The sequence below is a fragment of the Leucoraja erinacea genome, unplaced genomic scaffold (assembly GCF_028641065.1).
Source record: "Leucoraja erinacea ecotype New England unplaced genomic scaffold, Leri_hhj_1 Leri_1217S, whole genome shotgun sequence".
NCBI lineage: Eukaryota > Metazoa > Chordata > Chondrichthyes > Rajiformes > Rajidae > Leucoraja > Leucoraja erinaceus.
In genome coordinates, this window is record NW_026575470.1 from 10,315 (window position 1) to 35,500 (window position 25,186).

Sequence of the window (25,186 nt, forward strand, 5' to 3'; positions counted from 1 at the left end):
CTCAGTCCCTGCCCCCGATGGGTGAAACGGGCACCGATCCGAGCCATGGTGCCCGCTCACCTCATTGTGACGTCACCAGTCGAAGCTGGTTGAAGAATCTGTGTGTGAAAGTCAGTTTAAAGGGTAGTTTTGTCTTTCTCTAAAACTTTAATCACCAATAAGCCGTAAAATACAGCATCAAATTTTAAGTGAACCTGATCACTGCATAGAGGGGATAAATGCGAGTCAGAATATGTAAAAATCTAAGCATCACTGCTTAGCGTTTAGGCAAAAATAGTTTGAAAATTCAAACACATACAAGATGAAGCTTTTATAGGTATAGAGATTTACATTTCATTTACAGATGATAAACCAGTAGCAGACATTGTTCTGTGAATTAAGAATTTGAACAATGCTGCTGTTTTTTTTTTATTCAAATCGTTTGCTATGTCGCTCTTCAAGGGAGATGCTAAATGCATTTCGTTGTGTCTGTACTGTACACTAACAATGACAATTAAAATTGAATCTGAATCTGAATCTGAATCTGTTGTCACCATCAATCCGCAGCAGGAGGGGGGGCCGCTGAGGGAAAAGTCTCATCTGGGATCGTGCAGGTCCAGCTGCAATAAGCAAGTTCGGTATTCCGAAAATCTCATGGAATCAAAGGTCATTCGAGAATTTAAAAAAGGGAACGGGGTGTAACAGCGAGAGAGAGAGGGGGTAGATGCAAGTGGGAGACAGGGGGAGAGACTGAACCGGCAGAGAGGCGGTGAGAGATGGGGGAGAGGGGGTGAAAGACGTGCGTTGGGAGACAAGAGCGAGAAATTTAAGTCAGACAGACAACCACTGGTAAAGCCATGGCTCATTGCTTCTAGGAGAGTCGAGAAAATGTCCTCAATCGAGAGAATGCAACTCCCTCGTCTCGGCCGAGCTGCAGATTTCCAGGGGCGCAACAAACAAATGACCTAAAGTTTGCGTTGAGTGAACTGAGTGATCTTACCGTCCTCGTCATTCACCGGCGCTATGTGAGAGTGATGTGAGGCATCGGCCATGCTCTGGAATCCTAGCCGGCCGCCGCCGAGCAGCGGGATCGAGAAGTCAGCGTCCGACAGGTGAGCGGCCCGCGGTAGCTGGTGCCTCCCCGCACTCCGCTGGATAAACGGACACCTCTACTCCCCGGGTCGGGCGCTGACTCCTCGACCGGCTAGGATTCCAGAGCATCGCTGATGCCTCACATCAGCTCCTGACCCCCCGCCGCCTGTCCGGATAATGTGACCGACGTTGGCCGAGCTGAAGATGGGATGCAACCACTGTCACAAAACGCCGGTGTACGGCGAGGACCAGGGCGGTAAGAACACTCAGTTCACTCAACGCAAACTTATGCCCGCGGAAATCCCCGCTCCTATCCTTCCCAACCACGGCACAAGAGTCTAATGTGTAGGAAGTCTGAAGGAGGGTCTTCTATCCAGAGGTTCGCGCATGGAGGTGTCGGTCGAGGCCCGTGGACGGGAGCGGGCGATGCAGGCCCCCAGCCAGCGCGGAGGGGAGGCGCCGGCCCCAGCTCGACTCTGCCTGTCCCACCAGAGGGACGAGCGGAGTTGTGCCGGAGTTGGTGCTTCTTGTCCACGCTGCGACGGGACAGGAAGAAACGAGCGGGAGCCGGTGCCCCCTCCCCCTGCTGAGCCGCCCCAGACGGGAGCGGACGGGGACAAGACGAGGACGGCCCAACGGCGCCTGCTCAGGAACAAGACGCAAGTCTGTATCCTTGCAGCGGCACGGCCACTGAGAGTGTTTATCCCCAGCGACCCATGACCTGTGCATGCGCAGTCGGAATACCAAACTCGCTTATACCTCCCCCCCCCGTCCCCCACTTGAGGGCAGCACCGGATATCCGGCATCAGCAGCAGTGCCGCGTATTCGGGTCACGTGACAGCGGGCAGGGTCGCCTCTGATGTCACCGCCCGGCCGGCCCGGGAAACGTTGGGGTTTAAAGGGGAGGGCGGCCGTTTAAAGGGGAGGGCGGGGAATCGGCCAACAATATTCCGGTCCCCAGGGCGGTTTACACCCAGAGATGTTCACACGTCCACACTCAGTCCGCGTCTGGTTCCTGCAGCGACCTCAGTTCCTTCTCCCCGGTCTCACTGAACTTATTCCCCCTCAGCCTGAAACATGTGGAGGAATAAAGAGGAAATAAACAGATGAAACAACAGTGTCAATAACAGGGACTGGGGTTAATATTTCAACAACATTTACAGAACAAAATCACAGGGGAAAGAAGCCCGCGGATGGATGGATGGATGGATCCCCTGATATTTGATCACATTAAACATTAACACAAACACTCACCAGATCTGCTCCAGTCTCGGGAGGGTCAGTATGAGGCGGCGGAGAGCGGGGACACATCGGTCTGTGAGGGAGTTGTCTGTCAGGTTCAGCTTCGTCAGTGAGGTGTTTGTACTGAGAGCGGAGAGACGAGATCCTCGGCTCCAGAATCTGTGAGACCGACACTGTCCAGCCTGGAGATGAGAGAGAGTGAGGGTGAGGGACACAGAGAGACAGGAGACGGTGCAAATCCCCAGTGTTTATCAGTGACACAATTACTGATCATATTAATGTTCAGTGTCAGACACCCAGTGAGTGTAAACACAATCTCTCACAGTCTGGGACTTACCCCAGTCTCTGTATTTTACAGTCCGGGTTCCTCAGAGCCGCAGACACCAGTTTCACTCCGGAATCTCCCAGTTTATTCCCACTTAGGTCCAGCCACGTCACCGTGTGGTTTGTACTGAGAACGGAGACGAGATCCTCGGCTCCAGAATCTGTGAGACCGACACGTTGCAGCCTGGAGATGAGAGAGAGTGAGGGTGAGGGACACAGAGAGAGACAGGAGACGGTGCAAATCCCCAGTGTTTATCAGTGACACAATTACTGATCATATTAATGTTCAGTGTCAGACACCCAGTGAGTGTAAACACAATCTCTCACAGTCTGGGACTTACCCCAGTGCCTGTATTTTACAGTCCGGGTTCCTCAGAGCCGCAGACACCAGTTTCACACCGGAATCTCCCAGGTCGTTGTCCCCCAGTCTAAACACAAACAGACAGAGTAAGAAACAAAGCCCGGACGCCCGGCGAGTCTGAGATAGATAACTTCCCCCAAACAGATATTTCTGGAAACACCTCAGCACATTATCTGTGGATGCGGTGTTTGGTGACTTTCTCCATTTATTCTCATTCCCCGACCGACCCGACAAATGTTCCCCGTGCAGAGAACGGCGGCAGGCGGGCGGGCAACGCACGCGTGTGACCCGGTGGAAGGGGTCGACCACCAGTGACCCGGGGGAGGGAGGGTAAAATAGGAGGGGTGCCCCCCCCCCATCCCGTGCACAGTGACGGCCGCTCGGCCCCATAGAAGGGGTGCTGGACGGAATAACAAAATAGTGGAACAATTTTACAGTTCAGTGTTAGCATCAAACGGACAGTTACCTCAAGCACTGACACTTGTGCAGAGCCGGTCCCAGCCGCTGGAGACCTTCACACTGAATGCGGCAGCTCTCCAGATCTAGGTCTTTGATTGTATCACAGAGCCTGATGGCATGAGACAGGACCGCACAGTCAATCGGGGTCAGTCCCAGTCCACTGAATGAAAGTGTTTCCACAGATCCCAGTGTCTGCTGAGCCAGTGCAGGATTCTGAGACTCAAACAGGTAGTGCATCGTGTTCAGGAGCCTCCGTTTACCAGCTTCACTCTCTGTGTTTCCAGCCCGGCGTTTAACCTCCCCCTTCACCCAGTCACTCACTCGGCAGATTGTTTGTTGAGGGAATTTACCCAGAAACTCCTCCAGGATCCAAGCTGTCCGTGGGGAGGAGAGACCAGCGACAAAACGGAGAAATACTTCAAATCGCCCGTCTGAATGCCATGGGCTTCAATGAGGAGTGTCGTGATATCCCCGCGATCTACAGTCAGGAATTGTGCGAGTGCGGCTACAAACTCTTGGATGGTGAGGTGCGGGAAGGTGTACACCACGCTCCGGGCTGAATCCTCTCTCTCCAAAAGTTCCATCAGGAACCCGGACAGGAACTGGGAAGGCTGCAGATTGTATTTGATCAAATCTTCATCTGTGAACACAATGTTCTTCTCAGCCACTCCAGTGAAGGCCATCTGACCAACCCTCAGTAACACCTCACGGAGGTTCTCAATCTCACGGCCGTGGTTTTTCAGGATGTTGTAAATAAAGTAGCAATATAGTTGTGTGATGGTCTTGGGAACTCGCTGCGGGTCCCGGTGTGTTTGTGTGAAGAAGGGGCCCAGTGCCAGGACAAGGATCCAGCAGTAGGAGGGGTTGTAGCTCATGGTGTACAGGATCTCATTCTCCTTCACATGTTTGAAAACAGCTGCTGCCACCGTCTGATCTTCAAAATACCTGGTGAAATATTCCTTCCGTTCCTCACCAACAAATCCCAGGATTTCAGCCCAGACACTGATCTCTGCCTTTTCCAGTAAATGTAACGCAGTGGGGCGGGTGGTCACTAGCACTGAACACCCTGGGAGCAGCTTGTGCTGGATTAAACTGTACACAATGTCAGACACTTCACACCAAGATTCAGGATCTGGGCACTGGTGCTTAGGTTCCGTGTCTCTCCGACTGTCAGCAAAATCGATTCTGCCCTTGAATTCATCCAGACCGTCGAATATAAACAGCAATCCCTCTGGGTTCTTCCAGACCTCCCGCAGCATATTCCCAAAGTAAGGATACTGATCCAGAATCAGTTCCCTCAGGTTTATTCTGTCTTTAATCATGTTCAAATCCCGGAATTTGAAACTGAAGACAAACTGGAATTGTTGGAATATTTTCCCCGTGGCCCAGTCATGAACAATCTTTTGCACCATTGTTGTTTTTCCGATCCCCGCAACTCCGGCCACGGCAGACGAACTCCCAGATTTGGATTTGCTCGCAGAAATGTTCTGGAATAACTGATCAGTTCGGATTTTTTCAAACTCTCCCCCGAGATGTTCCTCTCTCAACTCTTCATGGTCCCGGCCTCTTGCCAGCAGCTCATGTTCCACCAGTGTCCGATCTCGAACAGTGGAGATGATTGTGAGCTCAGCGTATCGATCACGCAGCTGGAAAACCTTAACCTTCTCGTTCATCAGGATGGTGTTCACGCTCATTGTTTCAGTCTGTGCCTTCAGAGTCTCCATGTGCTGCTGCTGAACATCTTTTATCAGGTGAGATAAACAACAGGTCCTGAAATTAGATTCATCACGCAAAGAAAAACACATTCACAGTATCCTAATATAGTCATGGTCTTGATACAGTGTGGGAACAGGCCCTTTGGCCCAACTTGTCCACACTGGCAAACAATGTCCCAGCTACCCTAGTCCCACTTGCCTGCGCTTGCTTCAAATCCCTACAAACCTCTCCTATCCATGCACCTACCTTAACTGTTTCTTAAACGATGGGTTAGTTCCAGCCTTAAATACCTCCTCTCGCAGCCTACTTCATACACCCACCACCCTTTGTGTGAAAAAGTTCCTCCTCGGATTCTTATTAAATCTTTTCCCCTTCACATTGAACCCGTGTCCTCTGGTCCTCGATTCCCCTACTTTGGGGAAGAGACAACGCATCTAACCGATCTATTCCTCGCATTCCTATTCACTTTCTCTGTAACTCCATAGTTATACAGGTACTCCCAATGTGTCACCCCATTTAATTACATCCCATTAAACCCTTCACACTATGAGTTACCCAGCCTATATTGGGAAAGTTAAAAGCTCCTAATACAACTACCTTATTTGACCTGCAGCTGTCTGCAATCTCCTGACACATTTGTTCTTCTAAGTCCCGTTAACTATTCGGGGGTCTGTAATACACCCCCAACAAGGTGATCATCCTTTTCTTGTTCCTCAATTCTATGCATATAACCTCACTACTCCTCTTTTTCCCTCACCCCTGTCTGTCCTGAAGCTCCTGTACCCTGGAACATTGACCAGGTTTCAGTCATGGCTACAACATCCCAGTGGCTCGTACCTATCCACACCCCAAGCTTATCCGCCTTACCCGTCAGGCCCCTTGCATTAAAATAGGGGCAGTTAAAACCAACCCTCCGTCATCGCTCTCCGCCTTTCACCGGCCTATTCTGTCCACTAACCTCTCCCACACCACCCTCCATACCAAATTCTAGCCTCTCACGCGCCTCTGTCCCGTACGAGATCCCACCCCCTGCCAATCTAGTTTAAACCCTCTCAAGTAGCATTAGCAAACCTGCCCGCTAGGATGTTGCTCCCCCTCCAGTTAAGGTGCAACCCCTCCCTTTTGTACAGGTCACCCCTATCCCAGATGAGATCCCAATGATCCAGAAATCTAACTCCCTGCCCCCTGCACCAATTCCTCAACCACACATTCATTTTCCCTCTTCCCGTTCACACCTTCACTAGCACGAGGTATTGGACGTAATCCTGAGATCACTACCCCGCAGGTCCTGCTTTTCAGTCTGTTACCCAATTCCATAAAGTGGTTTTGCAGAACCTACCTCCTTCTGCTTCCTACCTATGTTATTTGTGCCAACATGTGCAACAACCTCCGGCTGCTCCACTTCACCCTTGAACATGTCGTGCAGCCGCTTCGAAACATCCTGGACCCTGGCACAAGGGGAGGCAACACACCATCCTGGAGTCTCGCCTGCTGCCTGCTGCAGAATCTCCTGTCTGTATCTCTGACTATTGACTGGCCTATATTATGCTTTACAATTATGATTAATGTTACACTCATTAGTTGATGTGTTATTGATTACATATTATCAGATTTGTTATAGCTGTTTATTGGTCGAATAAGCAGAAATAAATTGGTCAAATAATATTTGGACAGGTACATGGATTGTAACGGGTTAGAGGGATATTGGGCAGTAGCGGCTGGTTGGGAGAGCTTAAATGGGGCATTTTGGTCGCTATGGACAAATTAGACCTCAGATCCCATTACTGTATCTATCTAACTAAAAGTCTCATCTTGACCACTTCCTGTCTGCGCTGATTTTATAAAAAACACTACCCAATATCGCTATGATTTTTGGCCATCTTACTCACTTACTGACGCAGCCCTGAGAATTTTTCCCATCGATGAAAAATAAAAAAAGTTATCAGTTTAAAAAATCTTTTGATCAGCTGATTGGTCCTCTCGCCTGTCAATCACCACGATGAAAGTAATGCCCCTTTCGGGGGTGGGGCAGGACTATAAAACCCGGCTGCCTGATTGCGAGTCAGTCACTCAGGAAGATCGCGAGGGAGTCTACGACTGTGATTCTAAGCTGTGAATCAACTGAACTGTGCGTCTGCAATGTACTTGCAATAAATGATTTGTTAGGAGGTTGAAATGCAATGAAATTGGATTTGCTGGCTTGCACTCTGCTTGAAATGCCATGAAATTGGATTCGCTGGCCTGCTCTCTGCTTGAAATATTATGAAATTGGATTTGCTTGCCTGCACTGCTTGAAATGCTATTAAATTGGATTCGCAGGTTTGCGCTCTGCTTGAAATGCTATGAAATTGGATTCGCTGGCTTGCTCTCTGCTCGAAATGCTATGAAATTGGATTTGCTGGCCTGCACTCTGCTGGAAATGCTATGAAGTTGGATTCACTGGCCTGCATTCGGCTTGACATGCTATGAAATTGGATTCACTGGCCTGCACTTGGCTTGAAATGCTATGAAATTGGATTCGCTGGCCTGCGCTCGGCTTGACATGCTATGAAATTGGATTCACTGGCCTGCACTCGGCTTGGCATGCTGTGAAATTGGATTCACTGGCCTGAGACATGTCATGTCAGGAACCTTCTGCAGACTGTTTATAGTGGAGGTGGGTGGAGAAAGCTGGGAGCCCAGCTGCCTCACTGTGCCGGAGACCCGGGTTTGATCCTAACCTTGGGTGCTGCCTGTGTGGAGTTTGGACCCTTCTCCCTCTAACCGCGAGGGTTATTTCTCATTCCTTTACATTCCTCCCACATCACAAAGACGTTGATTAATTGGACCTCTGTAAATTGGCCCTAGTCTGCAAGGAGGGGATATAAAGATCGGATAAAAAGGAACGGCTGATCGATGGATGGCGTATACGCAGTTGGCCGAAACATGCAACTAAATACCTTTCAGGTGAGCAGATATTTCCATGGAAACCTTCATGGCTTTGAACGATTCAATCAGATCAGAACCTGTTGGAATAATTTCATGGAATGAGTCTGAGTTGCATTTTGACGAAAAAGACAAATTCCATGTAGAAAAATGAATGTCCTGTACCTTCTTCCCCCACTGCTTTCAGCAACTCCTCCAGTTTGGGGAGCAGGTGGTGCATTTTCACGAAACATTTCCATATCAGTTTACGGACCTGGGGCTCTTTCTCAGTCACCAGGTTGAGGAGAAGTGTGGAACCGGCCGCACGGTTTCCTCTCTTCGTGCGTTTGATGACTCGCTGTGGAGAGCGTAGAGACAAGTAGTTATATAGCTGTACAACACGGAAACGGAACCCTCGGCTAACCTTGTCGATGGATTTACTGGAGTCACAGTGCCTTATGTGGTAGAGTGATGGAGCAGTATACCACAGGGAGACAGGCCATTCAGCCCACATTGTACATGCCAACCAAGTCGCAATTGTAAGCTAGGGCCATTTGCGTGCATTTGGCCCATAGTACCGCAAGCCCGTTCGATCAAGCCCCTTTGATTAGTAAAAGCAAATGTAGGTCCCTTGCAGTCATAAATAGGTGAATTGATCATGGGGAACAAGGACATGGCGGACCAATTGAATAACTACTTTGGTTCCGTCTTCACCAAGGAAGACATAAATAATCTGCCGGAAATGGTAGGGTTAGGGTTAGAGTTAGGGTCAAATGAGATGGAGGAACTGAGTGAAATCCAGGTTAGCCGGGAAGTTAGCTGGTTCACCTATTTATGACTGCAAGGGACCTACATTTGCTTTTACTAATCAAAGGGGCTTGATCGAACGGGCTTGCGGTACTATGGGCCAAATGCAGGCAAATGGCCCTAGCTTACATGTGGCAAGGCATCCAGGCCATCACGGACTACAGACCCTCCAACACCACCCCCACATCCAGCGACGCCTCCTTCCTTGAGGAACTTAATCACTTCTATGACCGCTTCGACAGGGACAATCTAGAGACAGCCATCAAGGCTGTGCTACCTGCCGATCACCAACCCCTCACACTTACCCCCTACGACGAATACGTGGCACTGAGTAGGACTAATGCACGTAAGGCTGCTGGCCCCGACGGCATCCCCGGGCGCGTGCTCAGGGCCTGTGCTGCGCAGCTGAGACGTCTGGACTGACATCTTCAACCTGTCACCTGCCCAAGCAGTTGTCCCCACTTGCCTTAAAACCACCTCCATCGTGCCAGTGCCAAAACACTGCACTGCGGCAAGCCTCAACGACTTCCGCCCAGTTGCACTTACCCCCATCATCACCAAGTGCTTCGAGAGGCTGGTCCTTACACACCTCAAAAGCTGCATACCCCCCACACTGGATCCCTATCAGTTTGCCTACTGCAAGAATAGGAGTACGGAGGATGTCATCTCAACGGCACTTCACTCCGCCCTCTCCCACCTCGACAACAGAGACACTTACGTAAGAATGCTGTTCATCGATTACAGCTCAGCATTCAACACCATTATACCATCAAAACTGATCACGAAACTTGGTAACCTGGGCATCGACCCCTCCCTCTGCAACTGGATACTGGACTTTCTAACCAACAGACCCCAGTCTGTGAGGTTAGACAAGCACACCTCTTCAACCCTCACCCTGAACACCGGCGTTCCTCAGGGCTGTGTGCTGAGCCCCCTCCTCTACTCCCTCTTCACCTATGACTGCACACCTGTACATGGTACTAACACCATCATCAAGTATGCAGATGATACAACGGTAATTGGCCTCATCAGCAACAACGATGAGTTGGCCTACAGGGAGGAGGTCCAGCACTTAGCAGCATGGTGCGCTGACAACAACCTGGCCCTTAACTCCAAGAAGACCAAGGAGCTCATTGTAGACTTCAGGAAGTCCAGAGGCGGCACGCACACCCCCACCCACATTAACGGGACGGAGGTGGAACGTGTTTCTAGCTTCAGGTTCCTGGGAGTCAACATCTCCGATGACCTCTCTTGGACCCACAATACCTCTACTCTGATCAAGAAGGCTCATCAGCGTCTCTTCTTCCTGAGGAGACTGAAGAAGGTCCATCTGTCTCCTCAGATCCTGGTGAACTTCTACCGCTGCACCATCGAGAGCATCACAGTATGGTATGGCAACTGCTCTGTCTCCGACCGGAAGGCATTGCAGAGGGCGGTGAAAATTGCCCAACGCATCACCGGTTCCTCGCTCCCCTTCATTGGGTCTGTCCAAAGCAAGCGTTGTCTGCGGAGGGCGCTCAGCATCGCCATGGACTGCTCTCACCCTAACCATGGACTGTTAACCCTCCTACCATCCGGGAGGCGCTACAGGTCTCTCCGTTGCCGAACCAGCAGGTCGAGGAACAGCTTCTTCCCGGCGGCTGTCACTCTACTCAACAACGTACCTCGGTGACTGCCAAACACCACCCCCCCCCCCCCCCCCCGGACACTTATTATTATTTATTCAAATCATTTGCTATGTCGCTCTTCCAGGGAGATGCTAAATGCATTTCGTTGTCTCTGTACTGTACACTGACAATGACAATTAAAATTGAATCTGAAGTGGTGTTAGATAAATTGAATGGATTTAAGGCCGATAAATCCCCAGGGCCAGATTGGCTGCATCCCAGAGTACTTAAGTAAGTAGCTCCAGAAATAGTGGATGCATTAGTGATAATTTTTCAAAACTCTTTAGATTCTGGAGTAGTTCCTGAGGATTGGAGGATAGCTAATGTAACTCCACTTTTTAAAAAGGGAGGGAGAGAGAAAACGGGGAATTACAGACTAGTTAGTCTAACGTCGGAAGTGGGGAAACTGCTAGAGTATGTTATTAAAGATGGGATAGCAGCATATTTGGAAAGTGGTGAAATCATTGGACAAAGTCACAATGGATTTATGAAAGGTAAATCATGCCTGACAAATCTTATAGAATTTTTGGAGGATGTAACTAGTAGAGTGGATAGGGGACAACCAGTGGATGTGTTATATCCGGTATTGGGGGTTCAGTATTGATGTGGATAGAGAACTGGCTGGCAAACAGGAAGCAAAGAATAGGAGTAAACGGGCCCTTTTCAGAATGGCAGGCAGTGACTAGTGGGGTACCGCAAGGCTCAGTGCTGGGACCCCAGATATTTACAATATATATTAATGATTGGACGAGGGAATTGAATGCAACATCTCTAAGTTTGCGGATGACACGAAGCTGGGGTGCAGTGTTAGCTGTGAGGAGGATACTAGGAGGCTGCAAAGTGACTTGGATAGGCTAGGTGAGTGGGCAAATGCATGGCAGATACAGTATAATGTGGATAAATGTGAGGTTATCCACTTTGGTGGCAAAAACAGGAAAGCAGATTATTATCTAAATGATGGCCGATTAAGAAAGGGGGAGATGCAACGAGACCTGGGTGTCATGGTACACCAGTCATTGAAAGTAGGCATGCAGGTGCAGCAGGCAGTAAAGAAAGCGAATGGTATGTTGGCATTCCTAGCAAAAGGATTTGAGTATAGGAGCAGGGAGGTTCTGCTGCAGTTGTACAGGGTCTTGGTGAGACCACACCTGGAGTATTGCGTACAGTTTTGGTCTCCAAATCTGAGGAAGGACATTATTGCCATAGAACGTTCAGAGAGTGATTCCTGGGATGTCAGGACTTTCTTATGAAGAAAGACTGGATAGACTCGGATTGTACTCGCTAGAATTTAGGAGATCGAGGGGGGATCTTATAGAAACTTACAAAATTCTTAAGGGGTTGGACAGGCTAGATGCAGGAAGATTGTTCCCGATTTTGGGGAGTCCAGGATAAGGGGTCACAGCTTAAGGATAGAGGGGAAATCCTTTAGAACCGAGATGAGAAAAACATTTTTCACGCAGAGAGTGGTGAATCTCTGGAACTCTCTACCACAGAAGGTAGTTGAGGCCAGTTCATTGGCTATATTTAAGAGGGAGTTAGATGTGGCCTTTGTGGCTAAAGGGATCAGGGGGTATGGAGAGAAGGCAGGTACAGGATACTGAGTTGGATGATCAGCCATGATCATATTGAACGGCGGTGCAGGCTCAAAGGGCCGAATAGCCTCTACTCCTGCACCTATTGTCTATGTTTCTATGATCTACACATCTGTCTGAATGTACTCTGTAATCCCTAATGTTATCCGCTTTTCCAGTTTCCTCTGGCAGTGTGTTCCAGATATGGACTGCTCTCCAGGTAAACCTGTTGTCCCCAGATCCCACCTACATTTCTCCCATCTCACCTCAAGACTGCTCCCTCCAGTTTGTGGATCTTTTATCCTGGAATACAAGACTGTGGTCCCTAATCCCAACATCTCTTTGTCTTGCACACCTCAGTAAAGTCACCCTTCATTCTCTTGCACACCAAAGAAAAAATATCCCAGCCTAGCTAACCTCCCCATATAACTGAAGAAGTAGGCCTGGGCATCCTGGTTAATCTAGCCTGTATCATTTCCAACTGTACGACAAGATTATTAAGGAAGATATTGTGAAGAAGCGAGACAGAGTCACGTCAAATAAGAAAGTGAGGAATTGCTCAGGGATGGACTTCCCGGACATATGGAGCAGTGAATGCAGTGGCCGACTGAGTCTTTGTAACTGGGAGCATTACAGTCCCACACCGGAGTTGGGAATTAGGGATTGACTGGAGTATCAATGGGATCAAATTTGCCTGCCTTTCACTATTCAAAATGACCTCTCAAGCCACTGGTAGCAAAAACAGGAAGGCAGATTACTATCTAAATGATGTCAAGTTGGGAAAAGGAGAAGTACAACGGTATCTGACAACAACCTGGCCCTTAACTCCAAGAAGACCAAGGTGCTCATTGTAGACTTCAGAAAGTCTAGGGGTGGCACGCACACCCCCATCCATATTAACGGGACGGAGGTGGAAAGTGTTTCGAGCTTCAGGTTCCTTGGGGTCAACATCACCGATGACCTCTCTTGGACCCACAATACCTCAACACTGGTCAAGAAGGCTCGCCAGCGTCTCTTCTTCCTGAGGAGACTGAAGAAGGTCCATCTGTCTCCTCAGATTCTGGTGAACTTCTACCGCTGCATCATCGAGAGCATCCTTACCAACTGCATCACAGTATGGTATTGCAACTGCTCTGTCTCCGACCGGAAGGCACTGCAGAGAGTGCAGAAATTGCCCAACGCATCACCGGTTCCTCACTCCCCTGCATTGAGTCTGTCCAAAGCAAGCGTTGTGTGCGAAGGGCGCTCAGCATCGCCAAGGACTGCTCTCACCCCAACACAGACTGTTTACCCTCCTACCATCCGGGAGGTGATACAGGTCTCTCCGTTGCCGGACCAGCAGGTCCAGGAACAGCTTCTTCCCTGCGGCTGTTACATTACTCAACACTGTACCTCGGTGGTTGCCAATCACCCCCCCCCCCCCCCCGGACACTCCTTCCACCAGGAATAAATAATAATTGCACTACTATGAATGTATGCACGTAAATATATTAATTTATTGCTCATATTCTATGTCGCTGTTCTAGGGAGATGCTAACTGCTATTCGTTGTCTCTGTACTGTACAGTGCACAATGACAATAAAGTTTGAATCTGAATCTGAATCTGGGGGGTCCTTGTTCATCAGTCAATGAATGTAAGCTTGCAGGTACAGGAGGCAGTGAAGAAAGCGAATGGCATGTACCAGAGGAGTTGAGTATAGGAGCAAAGAGGTCCTTCTGCAGTTGAACAGAGCCCTGGTGAGACCACACCTGGAGAGATGTGTGCAGTTTTGGTCCCCTAATTTGAGGAAGGACATTCTTTCTATTGAGGGAATGCAGCGTAGGTTTACCAGGTTAATTCCTGGGATGGCGGGACTGTCATATGCTGGGAGAATGGAGCGGCTGGGCTTGTATACTCTGGAGTTCAGAAGGATGAAAGGGTATGTTTTTGAAATATAATATTATTAAGGGTTTGGACACACTGGAGGCAGGAAAGATGTTCCTGATGTTGGGGGAGTCCAGAACCAGGGACCACAGTTTAAAAATAAGGGTAAGCCATTTAGAACGGAGATGAGGAAACACGTTTTCTCACAGAGACTTGTGAGTCTGTGGAATTCTCTGCCTCAGGGCGGTGGAGGCCGGTTCTCCGGATACTTTCAAGAGAGAGCTAGATAGGGCTCTTAAAGATAGCGGAGTTGGGGGATGTGGGGAGAAGGCAGGAACGGGTACTGATTGGGGATGATCAGATGGCTCGAAGGGCCGCACCTATTGTCTAAATGATGAAAGAATGGATCGGTTGGGCTTACATTCACTGGAATTTAGATGATGGATGAGAGGGGATTTTTTTGCAACATACAAAATTCTTAAGGGATTGGACAGCTTAGATGCAGGAAAATGTTCCCGATGTTGGGCGAGTCCAGAACAGTTTAAGAATAAGGGGTAGGCCATTTAGGACTGAGATTAAGAAAAAAACGTTCTAAAATATATTCAAGACAGAGTTAGCTACATCTCTTATGGATAACAGAATCAAGGGCAATGTGTAAAAAGCAGGAAAGGGATGATTTGGGATAATTAGCCATGATCATATTGAATAGATGGCTCGATGGGCCAAATGGCCTACTCCGGCACCTATTTTCTATGTGTCTGTGTTTCTCTACTTCAGGGCAAACAATGTATATCGGGGTCTGTGTATTATTTCGCTCCCTGTGTCAATTACAATCTCCTTTGTCTTTCAGACATTGAGGGAGGTTATTATCTTGGCACCATGTTACGAGGTTCTCAATCTCCTTCCTGTACTGCGTCTCATCATTATTTGATATCCGGTCAACTCCAGGAGGGTCAGCTGTGATATCCCAGTATTGAAGGCAGTTTGTGAGGGTGAGTTGCAAATTGCTTATTGGACAATAGACGATAGACAATAGGTGCAGGAGTAGGCCATCCGGCCCTTCGAGCCAGCACCGCCATTCAATGTGATCATGGCTGATCATCCACAATTCCTGCTTTCTCCCCATATCCCCTGACTCCGTTATCTTCAAGAGCCCTATCTAGCTCTCTCTTGAAAGTATCGAGAGAACCGGCCTCCACCGCCCTCTGAGGCAGATAATTCCACAGACTCACCACTCTCTGTGTGGAAAAGTGTTTCCTCGTCTCTGTTCTAAATGGCTTACCCCTTATTCTTAAACTGTGGCCCCTGGTTCTGGACTCCCCCAACATCAGGAACATGTTTCCTACCTCTAGCGTGTCCAAGCCCTTAACAATCTTATATGTTTCATGGAGATTCCCTTTTATCCTTTTAAACTGCAGAGTGTACAAGCCCAGCTGCTCCATTCTCTCAGCATATGACAGTCCCGCCATCCCGGGAATTAACCTGGTAAACCTCCTCTGGGCTCCCTCAATAGCAAGAATGTTTTTCTTCGAATTAGGGGACCAAAACTGCACAAAACATGGTTAGACAGGTTATCAAGGCCTTTATTGCGTCCATTTGACTGAATATTTCAAGTTACAAGGACAGACATTTGTAAATGACTCTGGGGAAAAAAACAAAATTGTACGAAGGCAAAAAGAAGTTGATCACCTATTAAATTATCTCAAATATTTAAAATCCACAGAGAACTATTGTGTCACGATCGGTTTAAAATGCTGCAGGTGACGTGAATCATTGAAACACTTTGGGTTCTCTCACGGTGTTTCCCACCACATCCTGAATATAATGACGTGTTTGTGAAACTCACCACCGCTGTACGGGATATTCTTTGTGACTGTGCCGTACTGAGCTGTAATTATAGAGAGCAGTACAGCACATGAATGGACCCTTCGGCCCACAATATTTATGCATGAAAACATTTCAGTATCGGCTGAAGTAACCCACTCATCCATTCTTCTCCCTACCTTGTACTCTTGCTCACTGAAATATCTCTCGTATGCTAGAACGAAGACGACATTCTCCACCGCCTCTTGAATCGCCTCTTCCAGCCTCTGGCGGTAATGATTTGTCAAATCCAGCAGCTGTGAATCATCACACCTTTCCAGGAGCTCCATCATCGAAGACATTGGAGGAGCTGTGATGAATCAAAACAATGGAATTATCAAGGGTTGTCTGTTTTCCTTCACCAATAGCCCCACTTGAAGTGTCACCACGCACTGGTGAGTATGGCAAGGCAGTGCCTTTACCACCTCAGACAGCTGAGGAAATTCAGAGTGTCTCTGAGGATCCTTCAATGCTTCTATCCTGGGGATGTAGAAATCATCTTGTGCGGCAACATCACAATCTAGTTTGGGAATAGCTCTGCCCAGGACAGGAAGGCTCTGCAGAGAGTAATGCGTTCGGCCGAACGCACTATGGGAACTACACTCACTCCCCTGCAGGACCTATACACCAGGAGGTGCAGATCCAGAGCCAGCAACATTATGGGGGACCCCTACCACCCCAGCAACACTGTTCCAGCTGCTACGGTCAGGCAAACGCCTCCGCTGTCACGCTGTGAAAACAGAGGATGAGATTGAGTTGCTTCCCACAGGCCATCAGGGCTGTAAACTCTTAACTCACACGCGACTAATTTACTGTACTAATTTGCTGTTGTATTGTGACTTTGTAAAAAATATTTCTAACATGTAAAGACTGATTCTGTTCGATTCTGTTCTGTAGTTTTTGCACAATCCGCAAGCATTGCCACTTTCATTTCACTGCACACCTTGTATGTGTATGTGACAAATAAAGTTGACTTGACTTGAGTTGACTTGAGAGACTCTCAGATCTCTATGAAGTCACCGGCCTGAGTTATTACAGTTATGAACATTGTGCAGCAGGACCTTGTATATAACCTCCTGGAGACAAGACTCATGTTAGCGCTTAGATTTTTGACTAATTTGTTGATCACTAACAGTTGTGAGAAATGGTGGATCGACTGGATTACATGGATTAATCTAGTGGATTCTTACACTAATAGTTTGAAGCTGTTGTTATCATTCATGGGTTCTGCCCACATTAACCCCACGGCCACAGTTATTGTTCATCGGCATTGTCCACGACCACCCGTTGCCACAGTCGGGTCCTGCATGTCAGCAGGAAAGGTCTCAAGATTTAAAACTTGCTCATAACTGCGACCAAGAGATTGAGAATTATTATCAGCAGCTGCTGAGATTACTCGAGGAAGTTTGGTTTTGAATTTTGAGAAATACACGTTGTTAAACAAAGATCTATTTCCTTGCAGACCCATTATTGAAACATTAATCTAGAGACACGATTGAGCACCTTCAGAAAATACTACCATGGAAGGTTTTCCGATCAACTCGCAATGCTGTTGCCCCAGAGAGTTTTTGTTCCTACCTGGCGCTGACCTCAAGATTCTGCTTCAAGTGAAACCGAGTGATTGAGTTTTATAGATCCTAACAATGAGGGAACACACCCCGACTAGAGTTCAGCTCAATACACAGTAATAAAGTTGGACTTCAGCCTCATCAGCAAACACATCCACACCCTGATCCCTGATGCTGCTACAGAATTACACAAAGACTCATTCAAACCAAGAGTTCTAACACATTGTTAAAGAAGGAACTACAGATGCCTGAACATCAAAGGGTGACAAAAATGCTGGAGAAGCTTAACGGATGCAGCAGCATCTATGGAGGGAAGGAAATAGGCAACGTTTTGGGCCGAAACCCTTCTTCAGACACATTGTTGATCAAAACGTACACCATCAGCGCATGGTGACAATAACCACATCTCCACAACAATTGTAACTGCTTCAGAGAGGATGTCATTGTAACAGCTTCAGGTCTTCACCCTGCAACCCAATTCCTCACCTGTCTTATTTTATTAAGCACCTGACATTGGACGTTATTCTAAGATCACTACCCTCAAAGTCCTGCATCATACTCTTTCGCATACCACCCCCCCTCCACCCCCCAACACACCAATTCCACCCAGCACGACCCCATAGTCTATCTGAACTATGCCTCTCATAACTTGATATTTGTTTATTCTGGTTGCAAATCTCTAGATTGTTACGTTTGCCCGTACAAAACACAATTGTCCACAATAATTCCCACATAGCAAATGTGACAATAAAATGTTAAATATGAGCCCCAATGAACAGTTCCATAAAACTGTGAAGTGGCCGTTTTATCCGAAAACCCCAGGTTAAAGTTTGTCTACTGCCCAACCTTGTATGGTCTCCTGATTCCGATCGCATCCACTCAGCTTTATGGGCTCTGACGGTAAATTAATAAACGCTGGGCAAAGCTCATCTCTGTCTGATAGTGTTTAACTGAGTTCACAGTTTGATCAGATTATGCCTCCCTCCACACCCTGTTTCCAAGACACGGGATTGTTCCCAATCACGCAGTGGTCCGTGCGGTTCGGATTGATGAAACAAGTTGCCCGTTTTCCCAACTTGCCTGGTTATAGTGTATATTTATCCTCCAGTCTTTCACTCTCTGCCTCACAAGAAATGCCATGAGCTGTGGACACGTGTGATATCCCGCATACATCGTTCACCAAACAACCTGTTATCCACAGGATAAAAAACCCCAGAGAGACTCTCAGATCTCTATGAGTTCACCGGCCTCCAGGAACAAGGTTGGTGCAGAGATGCCCGCGGGCCCACTCTCCGGTAAATGGTGAATATCTGGAAACACTCTTCCCTCTTGCCCACTGTCTGTTACGTTCAGCAGATCCTGGTGGTACACGTTAGGATTGTAGCTGCACCAATCCTAGCGTCAAGGCATTTTGAAATTAAATCTGATTCCAGTGTCCATCCTGGATTATTACTGTTATGGACATTGTACAGCAGGACCGTAACTATAACCCCCTGGAGATAAGACAACAGTTAGAGTTCTCAGATGAGACTAATATGTCTACGATTTAGTTGTCGTTTAGAATCAGAGTAAAAGCTAAATTGTACTTAGTGTATCTGTTATTTTTTTCCTATCCGTTGATATATTTGAACCTGTTAATTTCACATTTATCTATCAATCTGTCAGATGTTCACATATTTTCAACAGAATGAAATCTGCGAAAATGCTTCTGTAAGGAAATAATTGGATCTTCTAACCGTGCTCAAGATAAATGAATCATATGGAACCCAAGAGCTGAGATTCCCCTCAATATATCCCTCTGTGGAGGTGGACATGGCATTCTCTATGTTGGGTTCTTCAAAAACTGATTGGGCTGCTGAAAAAGTTCTGTCCAGTATTTTGATTTTGGTGTGTTCACTATGAAAGACAACACCATACTATATCCAATGGACTATCTAATTGTGAATAATATAGATGGAATATAACACTATGTATACGTTTACAGGTGCACGGTAGAGAACATTCTGACTGGTTGCATCGTGGCCTGGTTCGGCAACTTGAACGTCCAGGAGCAAAAGACTACAAAAAGTTGTGACCACTGCCCAGTCCGTCACCGGCTCTGACCTCCCCACCGTCGAAGGATCTATCGTAGTCGCTGCCTCAAAAAGGCAGCTAAAATCATCAAGGACCCACACCGTCCTGGCCACACACTCGTCTCAACATTGCCATCAGGTAGAAGGTACAGGAACCTGAAATCTGCAACATCCAGGTTGAGGAACAGCTACTTCCCCACAGCCATCAGGCTATTAAACACAACGAATAAGCTCTGAGCTTTGAACTGCAAAAGACTATATTATTATTTGTTATTTGCACTATATTTGTAATTTATTGAACTTTTTCTTTTTTCCCCCATTTTATACAATGTTTACATATTCACTCTTTCTGTTGTGCTGCAACAAGTAAGAATTTCATTGTCCCGTCCGGGACATATGACAATAAAACACACTTGACTCTATTTGTTTATAGCTGTTGTTATCGTTCACCCACTCTCTCTATATTGATCCACCACCACCACCACCACCATGGTGACTGTTGTTTCCCCGCCGGTGTCCACGCTTGCTGGGAACATGGGCTTTAGCCACAATCACACCCTACATGCCAACAGGAAAAGCCCCGACATCTCAAACTTGTTCATACCTGCCAGCAATGGATACTAACAGCTGAGAATACTTGAGGAAGTTCAGCTTTGAATATTGAGAAATACTTATGTTTAAAACAAAAACAGAACCATTAATAACACATCAACATAGAGACTGTTTCACAGCTGCATAGAAATATTGCTGTGGCAGGAATTCATGTGAAAACGCCACGATGTTGCCCCAGAAGGTTTGTGTTCTTACCTGACTCTCAGCTCCTGATTCTGCTTCAAGCGAGTCCGCGTGAGTGAGTTTTGTTGGTCCCAGCAGTGGGTGATCACACCCTGAGTAAAGGTCAATGTATAACACAACCATAAAGTTGGACTTCAGCCTCATCAGCAAACAGGTCCACACCCAGACCCATGATGTTGGTACTGAATTATACAAAGACACTGAAGCGATTAGTTTCAACACTTTGTTTGGCTAAAAACTGACTTTTTCAGCGCATAGAATAATTTATTGTAAGACTATAGACCCCTGACAGCCAATTCCTCACCAATCTTATTTTACTCTGCATCTGATGTCGGAAGTTATTGGAGGCATTACCCACAAAGTTCTGCATCATAATCTTTTACATCCCCCCCCGCCCAATTCCACTCAGCACGACCCCATAGTTCATCTGAACGATGCCTCTCATAACTATATATTTGTTTATTCTGGTTGTAAATCTCTAGATTGTTACGTTTGCCCGTACAAAACACAATTGTCCACAATAATTCCCAAATAACAAATATGACATAAAAATGTTAAATATGAACCCCAATTAAGTTCCATAAAGCTGTGAAGTGGCCGTTTTATCCGAAGACCACAGGTTATCTAAATGATGCCGATTGGGAAAAGTGGAGATGCAACGAGACCTGGGTGCCATGGTACACCAATCATTGAAAGTAGGCATGCAGGTGCAGCAGGCAGTGGAGAAAGCGAATGGTATGTTAGCATTCATAGCAAAAGGATTTGAGTATAGGGGCAGGGAGGTTCTACTGCAGTTGTACAGGGTACTTGGTGAGACCACACCTGGAGTATTGCGTACAGTTTTGGTCTCCAAATCTGCGGAAGGACATTATTGCCATAGAGGGAGTGCAGAGAAGGTTCACCAGACTGATTCCTGGGATGTCAGGACTTTCATATGAAGAAAGACTGGATAGACTCGGCTTATACTCGCTACAATTTAGGAGATTGAGTGGGGGATCTTATAGAAACTTACAAAATTCTTAAGGGGTTGGACAGGCTAGATGCAGGAAGATTGTTCCCGATGTTGGGGAAGTCCAGGACAAGGGGTCACAGCTTAAGGATAAGGAGGAAATCCTTTAAGACCGAGATGAGAAAAACATTTTTCACACAGAGTGGCGAATCTCTGGAACTCTCTGCCACAGAGGGTAGTTGAGGCCAGTTCATTGGCTATATTTAAGAGGGAGTTAGATGTGGCCCTTGTGGCTAAAGGGATCAGGGGGTATGGAGAGAAGGCAGGTACGGGATACTGAGTTGGATGATCAGCCATGATCATATTGAATGGCGGTACAGGCTCGAAGGGCCGAATGGCCTCTACTCCTGCACCTATTGTCTATGTATCTATGTAAAGTTTGTCTACTGCCTTCTCCCCATAACTCCTGACACCCGCACTAATCATAAATCTGTCTGAATCTCTGCCTTAGAAATATCCGCAAAGAGTTCCACAGATGCGCCACGCTCTGACTAAAGAAGTTGCTACTTATCTGCTTCCCAAAATGTCCTTTAATTCTGAGGCTATGACCTCCAGTCCAAGACTCTCCCACTAGTGGGAACATTGCCTCCACATCCACGCTATCCAGGCCTTTCACTATTCTGTACGTTTCAAAGAGGTTCCCCCTCATTCCTCGAAACTCCAGCGAGTGCAGGCCCAGCACCGCCAAACGCTCATCATAGGTTAACTTACTCATTCCTGTGATCATTCTTGTGACCGGGTTCCATCCCGACTACGGGCGCTGTCTGTGCGGAGTTTGCATGTTCTCCCCGTGACCTGCGTGGGTTTTCTCCCAGATCTCCGGCTTCCTCCCACACTCCAAAGACGTGCAGGTTTGCAGGTGAATTGGCTTGGTGAATGTCAACATTGTCCCTAGTGGGTGTAGGATACGTTTGTGACATCCAGTGGTGGTGATTATAGGCAAAGATACAGAGCAACGGAGACATGCTGTTTCCCCTCTCTACCACCCTCCCTATCTATCCTCTCTCTACCCCCTCACTATCTACCCCCCTCCTCCTACTCTCTCCATCCCCCCCTCTCTCCCCCTCCTCCTCCTCTCTCCCTCCCTATCTACCCCCTCCTCCTACTCTCTCCATCCCCCCTTCTCCCCTCCTCCTCTCCATCTCCCAACCTCCTCTCCAACTCCCCTCCCTATCTACCCCCCTCCTCCTATTCTCTCCATCCCCCCTTCTCCCCCTCCCAACATCCTCTCAACCTGCCCCCTTCTCCTCTCCCACTCCCCCTCTCCTCTCCCCCCTCCCAACTCCCCTCCCCCCCTTCTCCTCTCCTCCCTCCCCCCCCCCCCCCCACCACAACCAAAGATCCTAGAGGAGCTCCTCTATAATCTTTGACCACAACTGTATTACACTCGCGCCCCGCGCCCCCCACACCCACACACACACCACCACCACCACCACCACAACAACTATATTACACTCGCTCCCGGGGCGGCCCCAGCTCCTTATTCCACTCCCCCCCACCCACCCACCCCCACTAACCGTCCATCGCCGCCGCCGAACAGTCGCCGACGCTTGTGGCCCGTAAACTCAATCAATTGTTCAATGCCCCCGTTAACCCCGACTGTCGACCATCGCTCCCGGGCGGGCGGGCGGACACAGACCACACTGTTGACGTCAACGGGAGACTGACTGACGGACTGCCAGTAGTCAAGATGGCCGCCTCTGGCTTCACTCCCATTGACGTCAACGGGAGACTGACTGACGGACTGCCAGTAGTCAAGATGGCCGCCGGGATCCCAGCAACTGTCGCCGCTCCCGCTCGCGCTCCCCCGCCGTTTCCAGAAGGTTCTTCACCAACGGTCGCTGCTCGTCCGCCGCCCGCCCGCGCGCCCGGTCACTGGGAGTTAGTTCACTTCTCCACCACCGACCCTCACATTCTGGAAATGGGTTGGATAAACACAGGTGGGAAGTTTAAATCATCTTGAATGACAACAACGTGTAACAATGTTACAACATTTTGAGATTTTAAAAATCAAGTCTGTAATTTATCTCATCAGATAAAGCATAAAATGAAGTTTAATTTGACACCTAATTCACTTTCATATCTCAAGTATTTAAAAAAGTTATGGACATTTTCATACTGGGAAATTAGCATCTTGTTCCCTGTTGATTTTCTATGGACATAACCAAAAAGCTTTGATCGAGGACAGTCAAAAGCCCATAACCTTCTTAAAAATTAAGAGAACTGAATGAAATTTTCAGTTATCATAGACTGAAGCATTCTGAAACAAATATAAAACAATCTTACTTGGATGACTTGAAATTAAAGCATATAATTAGTTAGTTACCCAATTGTAGCTAATTACAAACTTCAATTACTAGATCTAAACATCTATCCATTTCTTAAGAAAAGACATTTTTAAATAGCCTAAGTGTCCAAATAATATTCACAAAGAATTCACAATAAAACATGATTTTTAAATCTCATTTACATTAATTTATAGGCCAAATGGAAGGAATTTAGTGTTCAATTGCTGTAAATTAATGGCCATTTAAATCAGCTTGTGAGTGGGATCCTGTGGAACGTGCTGGTTTAGAAAGTTCCCATTGCGGTAGATTTGTGCCACAAATGCCCAGAAAAATACTGCAGGATTTAATGGGCCCCAAATTAGCTACTCGCAACATAAAACTTTGTATAAAGGGATCTTAAGAAGCACTTTTTAATGTAAAAATAAACAACTTACCCTCCGTTGTCCCCTGTATGAGATCCGGCCCATGGTCTGCGGTCGCGGGTTTGGAGGATAATTTTTAAACTACTATAATAATTAAATAAACCCGCTAAATGTAAAAATAGCACCAGCGAACAAACTTCCAAGCGATTTGTCATCAGCAACTAAGTCGGCTTAATCCCTCCCTTCACCACCTCCAGTTTAAATTCCAGTTGGAATATTTTGGAGGACCAAGTAACCAAGAACCAAGAACAAGCTTGATTTCAACAGCCTAGGGAAAATCACGTTTTAAACCCAGTCCCCTCTCAACGGCGATAAAATCACACACACGGGCTGGGACAGATCTGCAGCGACGCTCAAGGAGGTAGGTTTTGCAACATGCCTAGAGGTGCAGGCTCGAAGGGCCGAATGGCCTCTACTCCTGCTATTTTCTATGTTTCTATCACTAACTAACCGCAATAAGTCACCAATCTACACCAACTATCACAACACTGGGCCACAAAAACACTGCCTTTTGTTGTTGTTTGTGTAGAAAATCTGTTTATTTTTGATTACATTCATTATTTCCATTTGAACCATTATAAAAAGGTCAACGCTTTTCTTTTTTCCCCGAAATGTTTTCGATATTTATTTATATTTAGATAATTCTTTGTGAAAAGATTATTGCATAAATGGGAGAGGGTGCAGAGAGGGTTCGGAAGGGATGTGGAGGGTGCACAGAGGGTTTGGGAGAGGGGGTGGGTTGTGGAGGACGGAGAGAGGGTTCAGTAGGGTGGGGATGGGGTTCAGGAGAGGGGGTGGAGAGGGTTCAGGAGGGGGAGGATGGGGTTTGGAGGGCGAAGAGAGGGTTCAGGAGGGGGAGGATGGGGTGTGGAGGGTGAAGAGAGGGTTCAGGAGGGGGAGGATGGGGTGTGGAGGGGGAGGAGAGGGGGAGGATGGGGTGTGGAGGGTTCAGGAGGGGGAGGATGGGGTGTGGAGGGTGAGGATGGGGTGTGGAGGGTGAGGATGGGATGTGGAGGGTTCAGGAGGAGGAGGATGGGGTGTGAAGGGTGAGGATGGGGAGTGGAGTGTTCAGGGAGGGGAGGATGGGGTGTGGAGGGTGAAGAGGGTTCAGGAGGGGAGGATGGGGTGTGGAGGGCGAAGAGAAGGTTCAGGAGGGTGAGGATGGGGTGTGTGGGGAGTGAAG

The 25,186-nt window shown here is 47.6% G+C and overlaps 1 pseudogene; it reads right to left on the minus strand.

The window, feature by feature from the left end:
- Window positions 1-2,119: 2,119 nt before the first annotated feature.
- LOC129715515 (NACHT, LRR and PYD domains-containing protein 3-like) lies at window positions 2,120-22,184 on the minus strand (annotated as a pseudogene).
- Window positions 22,185-25,186: the final 3,002 nt, after the last annotated feature.